The following is a 13,878-nucleotide window of genomic DNA, read 5'->3' on the forward strand; positions in this document are numbered from 1 at the left end:
TGATATCCAACATAAAAATGATGCCATTGCCACCAGCAGAGCCACTTCCTCCTTCCTAAAGTGCATTGGCCCAGTTCTTGTTACAGAGGAAGTACTTTTTAACATTTCCCTGGTGATCCCCGGTTGGAGGGTGTTTTTCAGGGTTATTTAGTTCACAGATAGCAAGGAGAGGCCCTGACCTGCTCATCATGGCCCTCAGCAGAGCCGAGCTCTTCCCTCGCATCCACTTTGGGTGGAGCGCGGGTGGTGCTAAAGGTTTATGTGGCAGGATCTTATCGGGAAGCTCTGCACTGATGAAAATGAGAGATACTTCAAAAAAGTAATGGTGTGCATATTTAAATAGCATGAAAAAATATTATCTCTGAGGTCTGAGGTCTGCTGCAGCTTTACCTAAGAAAAAGTACCTCTCTCACAGTGGGAGAGCATAACATCTGAATATTTTTCACAATAGCTCACCAGTCAAGACTTTTTATAGCCATTGTTTGAGCCTGCTATTTACAAAGAAGGGGCCATTGCTAGCTGTGTTATTGCTACGGTCCGGTGCTATGTAAAAATGTTCTAAAGAAGAGATGGAAAATAGGCTTGAGGGCTTTTTCCTTCTTCCTTTTCTTCCTCCCTGGCATCCCTGAATAACTTTACAGGGAGGGGTTTCTTCCTTGTTTATCTTTTATTTCTACTGCTTTTCTCATTCACATTGCACATGTGAGGCTTAGCTCATCCTGGAAGTCTCTGTGGACAATGCAAAAAAAAAATAAAAAAAATCAGAGTTCACGGCATAATGAAATAAATTAAATCTGACTAGCTGAAAGTGGCATCATTTTTGCTTGCTTGAAGCATTTTTCAAGGTCCAGGGAGAGGCTGACAAGCTGCTGCTGTTGGCGATGCATGCAGATCTTCATTCCAAATGTGAGCAGGCTTCCTCAACTTGTAGACACCTGAACATGACCTTGGAAGGAAGGATGTTCATACTGGATATGCCAGGTCTCTGCGGCAGGTCTAGCATGGGAGGCAGAGTTGCATTTAAATATCAACGCAGGCAATTGTGCCACAGGACAATTATTCCAACAGGAGACTGAAAAGCATCCACATGCTCCATGCTGCAAAATAATTTCTAGCATCCTATAGAAAATTTGAGATTGTGGTCAGAAGAAAGTTCCAGCGCCCAAGGTCCCAGGCACTGCCAGCTACCCTGGGTGGTTATTGCTCAGACAGGAAATTCAGTGTCTTCATGGTGCTTGGAAGGAGAACATGTCCCACAGGTTAGACCCTGACAATCTGACATTTCTTTCTGGCCACTCTACTCAAAACTTTTGAGAAATTCAGCTCCAGAGCTGTAACTCTGTACCATTAGCAGATGATACAAAGCCATCCTATGGGGGCATGGACAGGATGAATTCTCCATGCCATTCAGCTCCCTCCTCTCTTCTCCTATGCTGCTCTACTGGGAGGGACAAAGGTTCAAGCCCACTCCCTCTCCTGTCTGAAACTTCCCTGAACTTAATCCTCTGATTATTAGAAACCTTCTAATTGTCAGCCTAAATTTATTCATGACCAATTTATAATCAGGAGGCTCCACTTCTTGCTTCTATAACTGTCAGGAAAGATTCATGAGCCCATATGTTGGTCAGACCCTATTTTCAGCAGCCACAACTCAAAGCTCTCAGATTAAATACTGCCTGATTGCTCCATGTGTTAATGCATCTCCCTAGTGCAAAGGTATGTACACAGCCAATAGTGTCTTTGTGGTCCCAACTCAAGCATATGCCAATAACTCCTTCCAGGAAAAGAAACAGATTGCTTCGGTCTTGTTTTCTCTTTCTCTCTCTCTCTCTCTCTTTTTTTGGGGGTGGAAATGTTCCATGCATCAGTCTATGTTCATTTCCCCCTTGTTTCTGTGCGATCTTGCAGGTTAGAGCTGGAGGTCTGCTGAGATCCTCTGAGGAAAATGAAGCCATATGCTAGCTTGATGTCACCTGGGCTTGGGACACTGGCACGCAGCAAACCCAGGAGGGCAGGCTCTGCCCCCAGGATCTGGCCTGTTCACATGCAGAGGTAGGAATTGACAGTCACAATCTGTGGGAGGGCAGGCAAGGCATGCAGCTCCAGTAGCCACTAACGTGAATCTCAGGCAGCAATGCTCTGTGCTCCCACCTGGCATTGCCTGTGCTCCCTTTCAGGCTTCCCGAAAGCTGCCTGCAGTTTTAAGCCGTGCAAGGAGCTCTGGATGGTGCAGGAGAACCTGTGTTCACCCCGACCCTGTCTGTGAGGGGCAAGAGCAGGCAGGGACGAGCTGAGCTTCTCCCTGCAGAGCCCCACCACACCTCCTTTTCTCTCCCCAAGCACCTCCAGAGTAAGATGAGCTTGGACAACTCCTGCTCAGGAGGCCAAGGGAATCAGCCATGCAGGTCTCTGAATCCCCAATACTAGCTCTTAGCCCCTCTAAACCAAAGTAACTTATGCACTAATTTTGCAACTCTTCAGGAAATTTTTCTGTGATGATACAGTTTCCAGTGACTTTTCCTGGCTACTTTCCATAAGTGTGGTAGCACTGGTGCCTTAAGTTTTAGCTTTCATATTATGCAGATTCTGTACTGCGTTAGTGTATAACTCTCAACTTCATATAAAGTGTTAGCAAGTTCTCATCACAGTTTAGTTAGACAAAACAATCATTTTCCAGCCTGAGAACAAAGGACACCATTGCAGCTTCGGCCCCAAAAAGTATAAACAACAGGGAATTGAGGAGAGCAATCTGGGAGGATGGGACTTCACAACCTGAAGCTGTAATTGGACAATTGACCCCAATATGTAAATGGGCCAAAACTTATAAAAGTGTGAAAATGTGTGACCTGTTGTCCATCTTGGGTGTAGCCTTGGCCAGGCTCTTGTACTGCCCAAGGTGTAGCCTTTGAAAGCCTTTTTATTAAATACCTACTCCATTCCTTTAACTCTGTCTAGCCTCTGTTTTAGGTAGCCTTTCAAGGCATCAGCACAAGTGGATGGCTAGGCAAAGCCTTTGCTAAGAAGTGAGGAGCTATGAGTGTAACAATTGCCAGCTAACGTGGTTTCACGGTCAGTCAGTCATCACCTTCCCGAGGAGAGCACAACATCTGTGCTGGCAGGGCACATCTGGGTGTCTCCAAAAGACACAGTACCATACACCCTTTTTATTTTGCAAATGGTATAATTTACAGAGACTGCTTCACGTATTTGATGAGAAACCATCTCAACAACAGATCTCAAAATGAGACATCAATGCTAAAGTTTTTATATGTGGTAGGGTGGAATTGTTCTTCATCCAACATCTTGTATGTTCAGTGATCAAGTTAAAGATACACACACACACACACACATACACATTTAACTGCTAGTGAAGATTGCAGATGGGGTAGGATTAGTGAGATACTAAATAATAGAGATCTGAATCTCTTGATTTATGTGGTGACAGTCCAAAAAAAAAGGTGTTTCAGATTCACTGGAGTGCTGGGGTTTGTAGCTGGAAAGGAGAAAGAGCGAGGAAGGAAAGATGAGACTTAAAAAAGGGGGGATCCCTGCTTTGGGAAGGACTGACTGGAGAGGACAGAGATGTCTGGGGTGAAATACAGGTAGAAAGTCAGTGTTGAAGTTCAAGTTGTTATACCAGCTGCTTGGAGCAATGGAACCCAGTGGGATGGAACCATGTTGGGGCGCCCATGTTGTGCCACCTGGAAGGTTCACCCTCTCACATGGACTTGAGATGCCACAACATGGCTGGGCTGTCAGTGACTGTTTTCACACGAGGCTGAAGTTCAATTGTTTCCAAAAGCTGGTGGAGGATGGAGGCTGAGACCCTTGCTGATGCAGAGCGGTCAGCTTTTCTTGGAGGAGCAGGCTAGGAAACAGTTCCTTCTCTAATAATACAGCAAATGTCTTGGACAAGAAACATGGGTGGTAAGACTTTTTTTTTTCTGGCTGAACATGGGAGAGCTTTAAAAATAGCCCTTAGAAATTCAAAAATGAAAAGAGAACCCTAACTCATTTGACTCAGCTCATGTTCTGTAAAAACAATACTGTGTTCTGACAAGCGATTCAGAGTTTGTAGCGTTTATCTAAAATGTTAAATTGGAGGAATGAGTAATCACCTCCGAAGGACTTAATAACTTTGTCCCTTCCTCCATATGCTTGTGTTTGAGTCATGACAACAAGGAGGATACAATAGGTATTTGTGGGAAGTATAAAGCCTGTGCACTCAGGGAACGTGTGGTTCTTCTGCAGATGTTATTGTTTTCTCTGGCATCTTAAACACTGCTTATAAAGGATTACTCTCCCTTCAGGATGTGACCTCCCTGCCTTTTGTCTTTCGTCAGACAAATGGTGACAAAGGCATCCCAGCAGCATTAATTTACTCTAATTACTGCATTGGGGGTGTGCAGCTTCTTCAGCATATTTACAAAAATTCAGTGCATTCCATAAATGACTTGGGTGGGCTTATTTCCCTGTGAACAATGAGGAGATGCATGAGTCGTTCCCATACACAGTGAAGTGAAAGAAATCACCCACATCCAGGTTTTTCTCTGAGTTAGGGACTCTTGTTTGTCCCTTGTAGGGATACTGATTTGGGAAGTGGGGCATGGATTCATGTCATGCTCTGAAACCAGATTTTTTTGAAACTCAGATTTGCACCTTGCCTGCTTCTCAGCATCTTTTGTGTCCCAGTGCCAGATGCAGTCTGAGTCCAAATCTCTCTTCTGCTTCATCCCTATAGCCTTAATTTCCCATTTCTTTCACACCTCCTGCAAAGAAAGGGTGAAGTAGCAGGGTTTCCTCTACAGTTCCTTAAAAAGGCACTGAGACTGATTACCAACAGATAGAGGACATAGTGGGGTGGGAAGAGAGATTCGAAGGTTTTCTGAAGAGCTTGTTTTTAATCAGTGCTTGATAGGTATGATTTATCTGGGCAGGGTTTGGGTCTCAGAAATTCATTCAAGCTTATAATTATCTTGGCAGATGTGAAAAGTCATATTCATAGCCCCTCAAACCCATTAGAGCCTCACACTTTTCTAAAAGGAAGAAAAAAGCCTTCAGCTTTGCTTTCTGAGAGGCAGAATAGCTTTCTGTTCCTTGACAGCTCTTGAAATCTGTCCCCTTTCCACTGCCTGTCTTTAGTTCCCAAGGGAGAAATGAATGCAGGTCCACTGGGACAGAAAGGGAAAGAAAAAAAAAGGTATTTCTGGGAAAGAAGAAAAAAAAAAATCAGCCTATTTTCATCCTTCTGCAGCAGTCATTTCTTTATGAGGACAAGCAAGTGGAAAGACAAGTCAGACTCTATGAAATGGAGTCAGGTTATACCAGAAGATTTTGCTAGTGCCTACAGTGGAGTCATTTGGGGGAGCACAGAGGTGCTGCTGTGGGTGCAATAGCACCCATGGCCTTCTTTACTCTTCATTAGTTTCCTTAGATTTTGGCCTGCTTAGAGAACCCCAGGAAAAGGTCTCAGGTCTCCTGTTTCAAGGTACTTGCTCCTGGCTAAGCTGGATCTGCCAGGAGATACCAGCAAACTGAGCCCCCCACACTGCTGTCCTGTGCCTTGCAACAGGGACAGAACAGCTCTTGCTCCTCTACAAGGTGAGAGGGATCAGGCCCAGGAGATCTTTAGTATTGGAAATAGCAGGTCAGCTGGCCTGAGCACCTGGTGTGATATGTGCCTGTTTTGGAGACTCATATTTTGCCTGCAAGCTGGGTGCAGTCCCACCTCCCTGCTCTTCTCCATCTCCCTTTGCTGCCTACATATCTTGGGAGTTTCTTGGAGTGGGGACTGTCTCTCATCCTGCAGATGAGCATTCTCCTCACAGGGTCAGAGGATAGAAAAGAAAAAGGAGAGACGAAAAGCAGTTTCCACTGTTCACAAGTTCATTAATTTTCCAGAATGCAGTAGCAGGGATGCTACTTATGGGATCTGGGGGCTGCAATGGTGGGATTAGGACTACCCAGCTCAAGGGGGTACAGAGTAGTCACAGTCCTATGGATTTGGGGAGTCCTCCTCAGAAAACTGGTTTACAATGCACTTGGTTCTTAGGTCTGCTTTTTAAATTTGTTTTTTGCATGGTGAATGTAATTAAAAATCAGGGGAAGGAGCGGGGTGGGGGGAAATAATTTTTTTAAAATTTCATAATGCCAAGATTAGAGCATTTGTTTCAAGGCTCACTAGATTTCCCTTACTGATCTGCCCACTGATCACTTAAGTCTGTCTGCTACAGCAGCCATCCAAGCCTGTTTCTGATGTCAAATTCCTCAAATGTCAGGCATGCATTTTAAAGGGTTATTTGTAGGGAGAGGCAATCCAGAGAGACCAGCCGGAGCGCTCAGCCTGTCAGTCAAGGTTCGCAGTGCTGCCGCACTGACAGGAATCATTTTGGCAGAAAATTGCATATAAATTGAATCATTTCAAAATTAAGAAAGGGAGATGAAAGCAAATGCTTCCAAAATGAGGTGCCACTGACAAGTTGTGATGCACAGGCTTCAGCCTCCGGAGCCCTGCAGATCCCTTCCCTGGCGCTCACTCTGTCTTCGGATAGGCCATCTTTGTGCCAAGGCCAGTAGTAGGTTATTGCTAATTGCTTCATATTGCTAATTGTATTAGAAGTATTAGGTTATTATCTGCCCCCAGGGAACTGGCCTCAAGGGAATTGTTTGAGGATATTTGACGCTGCAGTGTCCAGGACAAGTGGGAGTCAAGGTGGCAACAAGGAGGGGATGCAGGGCTTGGTTTCTGTACCCCTTCCTCATGCCCATGGATGGCATGGAGGGGGGTGTGCTGAAGCCAAAAGCAGGCACACTGCTTTGGTGTGTAACCTTCAAACCACTTCTTTTCTTAGCTGTAGTTTAGAGTAGCAGTGGAAGGGGTAGGGAGATGTACCATATTAAAATAAGACGCACATGGTGAACGAAGAGGGCCTGAAGGCCCTGGGGCACTGGGACCAGTGCAAGAGCACACTGGGCAAGAGCACTGAGTTGCCATCATTGTTTACACCCAATGTGTTGCATCACCTTGTAAAATGAATGCCACTGTGGACTGTGCATGGTCAGTGAGCTAGAACGGGGCTTGGGGACACAGGAGCCTCGTCCTGGGTCTGCCCCTACCCTCCCGTGCTGCCTTGGACAAGTGACTTGGTCCAGTTTCCCTCAACCTCATCCTCTTCTCTTTTTAGACCACGATATCTTCATTGTACTTCAAAACAGCCTGTACTGTGCCTTTATCAGATTTTTTAAAAATACAAATATCAGTAAAGAACAATGCTGATCAATATGGTTTGTTTTACGGTTTCCTGGAGGAGGTAGTTGCACAGGTCAGGGATCTGGAAAGCCCCCACACCTGAGACAGAGGGTTTCCTCCTGTCCCCAAGCTGGGCTAGTTGGGACTGAAGCTGGTGAGGGGCTGCAGCAGTAGATAATGCCAGGATGAGGGACTCATGGGTTTTGCTTGGCCACAACCCAGGGCTGGAAGGGAAAAGTTGTATGAAACAAAAACGCTTTGCAGCCTGGCAGCTGCCTGTGTATCCTGCTTGGCCATGGAGGGCTCTTGAAACACACTGCTTTCCAAAGCAATGCCTCCAGACCCTCTTGTCCCAGGGGCCTGGGGAAATGGTACCAAGGATGCACCCTACAGCAGGTGCTGGGTAGGGGAACTGCACTGGGCACTGCAGGGCTCAGCATGCTGCAGTCTGCACTGCTGGGTGTGGTGAGGGTCCCCTTCCCCTGTGCCCCTCTCCTGGCTGCCTGCAGGCGTTGTGTGCCCCAGAAAAACAGGTGCCTGAGCACCCTAAAAATGGTTTAAATGCATTCATGCCTTTTAGGCAGATAAGAAATCTTCTCTCAGGTCTGCGTCCACTCCAGGCACTGATGTGGAACAGCTTTTTGCTGGACCATTACTGAAAGGCAAAGAAATGCCAAAAAAGACCTGCAAAGAGCATTTTGTTGAACACTCATGAGCAGACCTCTGGTTTGCTTTCCTGGCTCTGGGGTCCCTGTGGCCCCTGGGGCTCTAGTGGTCCCTCTACTTGGCTGGCACAGAGGTCACTGCGAACAAATGGGCTTGGGAGGAGCACGTGTGTCTTCATGTCCTTCTGGCTCAAATTGGCCCCCGGTGTTGGAATAAAAACCAACTAAAACAGAAAAAAAGCAAGAAGGGCTTTTATTGTGAAAAAGAGACTTTTCAAATGCCTGTTCCCCCCTTCCCAGCCTCTCCACTCCCCTCCTCACAGGGAGGTGGGTCTAGGATGAGGCAAAGTTTGAAAACTCCCAGCTGAAGTTTGAAGGGTGTCCTCCCGCCCAGGGGGAAGCGGAGGCACCCGCTGGCGTGTGGTGACAGGAGCCCAGGAACCTCTGCAGCACGGAGCTGGGCAGCAGGGACTGTGGACAGCCCGGAGGGGCACCCCTGGGTGACAGCCCCCGGCTGTGATTAATGGCCTGGGCAGAGGAAGAGGGCTGATTAGTTCCTGGGTATTTTTTTTTTTTTTAATTGCCATTTTATTTTTTTTGTGTGTGTTCTGTGTGGGTTCGTGGTGTCGTATGGAAGTGCCACAGGCTGCCAGCACCCGAGTCAGGAGGTGACCGTGTGCTGTGTCGCGCACAGGAGGTGAAGCACATGAGGAGGAGTGCATCGGCTGCTGCTGCTGCGAGACATGGTAGGATTTAGAGGTTTACTTGCTGAGCTGATAGTGGGAAGCAAGGCGGGGTTTGCCCCATGGGATGAGGTACAACGCTGTATCTTGGAGGTCTCCATCCTGGGGGCAGCTGGGATGTGCGGGACACTCGGAGGGTCAGAGCATGGTGAGGCGAGCAAGGCAGGGAACCGCTACAGCACTTTGCTGTCCTTAAAAGCATTGGGTTGGACCGAGCAGATTGTAAGAACGCACTAGGGATGGACAGAACAGAATGTCAGGATGCCCCTAAAGGCAGTGCCTGGGGCTGCCGTAGCTAAAGCACGGCTGTCAGCCAGGGAGGTGATTACACTCCGTCCACCAAAACCCACCTCTTTTAAGTGGCCAGGTGGCACTGCTTGAGGCAGGCGAACAGCCCGGGGTGTAGGCAGCGAAGTGCAGATAGAGATCACGAAGAGCCGCTCTGTGCTTTGTGTTTGGTGCTGACAAAAGCACAGCACTTTCATCAAAAAGCCACAAAATCGGCCAGTTTGGCAAGGGAAAACTTCACGTCCCTCCCAAGAAATGTTGTGCATCCCCAGCATCAGAAGGTTTATCCACATCTGTTGCATGTTCCAAACCTTAGGGTGGTGTTTCATGTCATCTAGTGCTCCAGTTTGAAATATCCCTTGGCAGACCCATCTGAGCAAGCACACGGCAGCTGAGCTGGGATGGTCCCCCCATGCCCCATTACCCCTGCCCCACTGGGGGACATGGGGGTATCATGCCAGGGAGTTTGCACTGGGGCTGAAGGGCTCTGTCCCTGCTTCACCACCTCAGCCCTTGCCAAGCCTGTGTTGGGCAGGGATTGCAAACCTGTGATGGATGAGCTGAGGAGATGCCTGGTGCTGCTGCCAGAAACTGGTCATTTGTGTCACTGAAGCATTTTTATGTCCTCGAGAGTGTGCTGATGACTCAGAGCATCTCTGGGGACAATGCTGCTGTGCCAGCCTTCACTGCAGTGTGTGTGTTTGTATATGCGGGGCCCTAGTGTCATGCTTTACATTTTCCATCCTATGGTTTGCACAGGCTGCTTTGGGTTTCTTAATTAATGAACTTCAGCAACAGGAAAAAATGATGGGGCTCATGTCACCTATTTTGGGGTTGAAGATAACTCCTCCCTGTCAAAGGGAAAAGCAAGGCAACTCTCCCCATACCAGCCTTTTGTCTGCAGTAACATTTTTCTGTACAAGCATTCACTATGAAGCCTTTCAAAGCCTGTACAGCCTGAGCCAGGTACCTGGTGTGGTCTCCCATGTGTGAGTGGGGTATTCACTTTTTGCCAGGATTTCCATTTTGCTTTGGCAAGGGGAGGTCTGCTTCTGCAGTCCTTTCCCCTTTGTGAGCTCCTGCATTGACTGCTTTGATTTTGCCCATAATCTGGGTTTGCTCTGGACACCTGCAGGCAGGGCAGTGGTGGTCATGAGGAATAAATCCAGGATCTGTCCCTAGCTGATCACCTTGTTGCTTCATTTGCAGCAGAACCCTAAACAAAGCACTCAAGATGATTTTTGACTCTTTTCAAGGTGACCAGGAGGGTGACCCCTTGCAGAAAGCCAGAGGGATGCCAGCTGTGAGCTCCCCTGTTGGTATGGAGAGCACGCTTGCAGTCGGCTTCTTGTTGGATCTGGCTGCCGCACATGCCCGACCTGCCGCAGCAGAGAGTGCTGGGGGATGACTGCATTACAGAAACATCTTCTTTCTTCTGGCTTCACAATCTGCCAGCGAGTAGTTTCCAGTTGCTGCTGTTTGCCTAGTATGAGGCACTCTAAATATGAGGGGCTGATTGCACTGTATTAATGCTCTGGCGTAGATTCCAAATGCCTCAATTACCCCTTCCGCTTCCAATGCTCAGTTACTCCAGTCCACCTGCAGCTACTTGCCTTGCCCTGAAGGAAAAGCCCCTTTTCTGTGAGCCTGGCTGCATCAATGCTTGTACCATGTTTGCTCTGCTTGCTGACCCCATGGATTTTGCTGGGAGAAGATGCAGGCTGGGGGGTGGCTGCTAGCAGGCTTTGCCCAGGATGGGGTCTGTGGGACACAGGCAGCACTCAGAGCCAACTGGCAAGCAGTTTTCTGCCCCTTTTTTTCTCTTTCAGATGTAATGGCTTAACAGGAGGAAAATAGGGTTGCCTTTCTGCAGCTGAGGCCAGGGCTGGTATGAACAATTCTGTTTTGAAGAAAGCCCACAGGGCTGAAAGGCCCCGCTGTCCTCCTCCTTCTCCCTCCCCTTTGGAATCCCACGAATGCACTTTTCTGCTCTCCAGGAAGGGAAAAACCTGACAGTCAGCTCAGGGAAACCCAACTGTCTGATTTGGGCAACGTCCACTGAAACTCCAACAAGGGAATCCAGTGCCACTCCTTGCCAACACCCCAAAGAGGGTTTTGTGAGCCCCCACTGGGCACTAAGCAAGCATTCCTGTTCCCTGGTGCTGGTCCACCAGTTAGAAACGAAAATTGAAAATAAATGGATCAAAATATCTCCTCTCCAAAATATAGAAAAAACATGATAAAATAAATTAAACTGAACCAAATGCCAAAATGTGTGAGAGATTTAGCAGCATTCCAGGCACTCACAAGCAGGATTGGCAAACTCATCAAGAGCAGGAGGAAATAAAATGTGATTTTATTGTAATGTATTCCTCCCCATATTAAATACAGCCCAGAACACATTGCAAGAGGGACGTGGCTTTCTGGCGCCTCTGCTCTTTGCGTCTGTCACGTGCAGAGGAGCTGCAGCAGCACAGCCCCTCTGGGGATGTCAAACCAGAGCTCGTGAGCAGCCCAGGGGAGCAGCAAGAGAAGTTACAGGGGTGAGGGGACTTGTGAGGAAGGGGGTCCATGGCTCCCAGATTCCAGTTCTTATGTCCCTGGATTTGGAAATCCCAAAGGAGTCAGCTCGTAAGCTATGGTCTGTGGCTGGAACCTGCTGAGGAGCAGGACTGTGGGTTCCAGAATGCCACAGGAACAAATCATATTCTTCTTCCCCAGAGGAAGCTCAGGGTTGGAGGCAGTTTGTGTGTGGAACTTGGAAGGGAAGGAGTCCAGCCCATGGACCACAGGCTGCTGCCCTCCTCCAAAGCATTCCCCATACAAACCCTCAGAAACAAAGGCAAGACTGTTCAAAATGAGCGGGGCATGAGGCGCAGATGTTGCACAAAGGCAAGCCACATCTGTTTCACTGGGGAAGGGGCCCCCTACTTGCTGGTTCAGCAGGCAGATGGGAAAGCTGCTCTGAAAACTTATGGAGCTGAGTGCAACAGGCTGGCCAGGAAACTGGGACAAGGGGAGGGGGAAAAGGGAAACCTGGCAGGAGCCTGCACGGCAGTGGTGGAGTGTGGGAGCAACAGCCTCCCAAAACTGCTGCTTTCCCTTCCTGATGTCCCTGCTAGGAATTTCTAAGTTGTGCTGCTCTCATGTAAGTGTGAGGGTTAGGGGAATGAGCAGAGGGAGAGGAGGGAAGATGAGGAGGACCTCCCTTGTCCCATGAGGATAGCAGAACAGTTGTGCATTCAGGGCTGCTCAGGTCCTCACTGTCTCCTGTGAGCACGAAATGCTGTTTCAGGTCCTCAGTGATTTGGATGATTTGGGTGCAGGTTGATACCACTTTCAGTGGTAAAAAGTAAGGGAGATGTTTGCACATGCAAGTGACAGCAGACCTGTGCATCTCAGGGACGCATCCTGAAAGACTGCCATCAATCTCTTGGGAGATGTGTCTCCAAGAAGTAGAAGATCCAGCTAAGTGCAAGAGTCTGCGGTAAGAGCCCTGAGTCTTACTTAACTTAAATAGAAGAAAGATAAGGCATCTGAAAGCTTTTACTTTGCTTACTTTAAGCAGAAGTGTGGCATCCTGGAGTCTGTTTATTTTTGTGGTGCTTCGTGTTGACTTCTGGAATTAAACCAGAGTGGTCCTGAGCTGCACTGTACATAGCACCAAGATGAAAAACTCCCTGTCCATCTCACACAGAGCTGAGTATTAACTGTCTGCAAGCTGAGATTTACACAGTGTGAGTGAGGAGAATTACGAATCTTTCCTTTTGCTCAGTGAAAATCACATGATTTGGGGGTAAGGATGGTGTCATCACAGGACAAGCAAGTCCCTGCCGGTACCCTGCAGGGCTTTAGTCCACACCAGGTGCAGGACAAGGTCTGTGTCCTCTTTGGGTCCCCCCAGGCAGCATCCCTGACCTTGACTGCTTCAGCTGCACCCCATGGTGTGGTGTCCTCCAGCCAGGTGCTGGCCATCTGTTTCCTTCAAGGTGTGTCCTCTGACTCCTGCTCCAGGTCTTCCTTCTTCAGAGATACTGAACAGGAGATTTGGGATGCTGGGTGTCTTGCCACTCTTGTAAGATACTCCTGGAGAAGGACAGGAGTTTACAAGCCCTGTGTTTCTGCTGTACTTCTTTGGCACATAACGGGGAGCAGACAGTGCAATGGGAATAGCACTGTTAAACAGAACAGTTTAAAGCTATGGCTCAAGATTTTGTTCAAAATGGCCCTTTGGATGTGTGAGAAAAGGCTGTGCTCAGCCTATGGTTGTGCAGAGAAGAACCTCCAAGGCAAGGAGCCTCACAAAAACCAGAAATAGTCAGTCTGGGTGGGAGGTTTAGGTCAAGAAACAGGACATTTCATCCCTAAGAAGCAAAAAGCTCGAGGGGCTGATACAGGGCCTGGAGCCAAGGACACGCCAGGTTATTACTAGAGAGAGGCTGTAGAGCTTGAAGGTTTCCAGGTTTTTATAATTTGCTGCCCCAAGGCCATAGTGATAACTGGGAAGAACTGTGAAGGCAACATTATTTGAGAAGTTAAAGGTGGTGTGTTGGCACCATCCCTTTGAAGTCAGTGCTCAGACTGAACAGTGCCAACACTCTTTCATCCATTTATGCTGCTGCCAGAGTGCTGCCCTCTGCTAGTGCAAATCCTGCTTGTCTCGCACATAGGCTATAAATGATCCCAGAAGCTTTGCAGACTGTCCAACATTTAGCAAAGTACAGCATGTTTTAAGGTTTCATCCCAGGCAATTTAACTCAGTCATTTTCTGGTTTGGTTTTGGACATGTTGGTGGGGAAGTCTGTGTGCCAGCTCTGAGGACTTTGCTGACTCTGCAGGGAAGGACCCAGCACCATGTGGTGATGTGTCACATTTCCATCTTCCTAGCTTCAGCTGACCCAATGTTTGCCGTGACTCCATTTCATAGGCTTTA

Source organism: Pseudopodoces humilis, chromosome 1, assembly GCF_049639895.1.
Source record: "Pseudopodoces humilis isolate 2021_Gansu_Grassland_sample_001 chromosome 1, ASM4963989v1, whole genome shotgun sequence".
In the NCBI taxonomy this organism is placed as follows: domain Eukaryota; kingdom Metazoa; phylum Chordata; class Aves; order Passeriformes; family Paridae; genus Pseudopodoces; species Pseudopodoces humilis.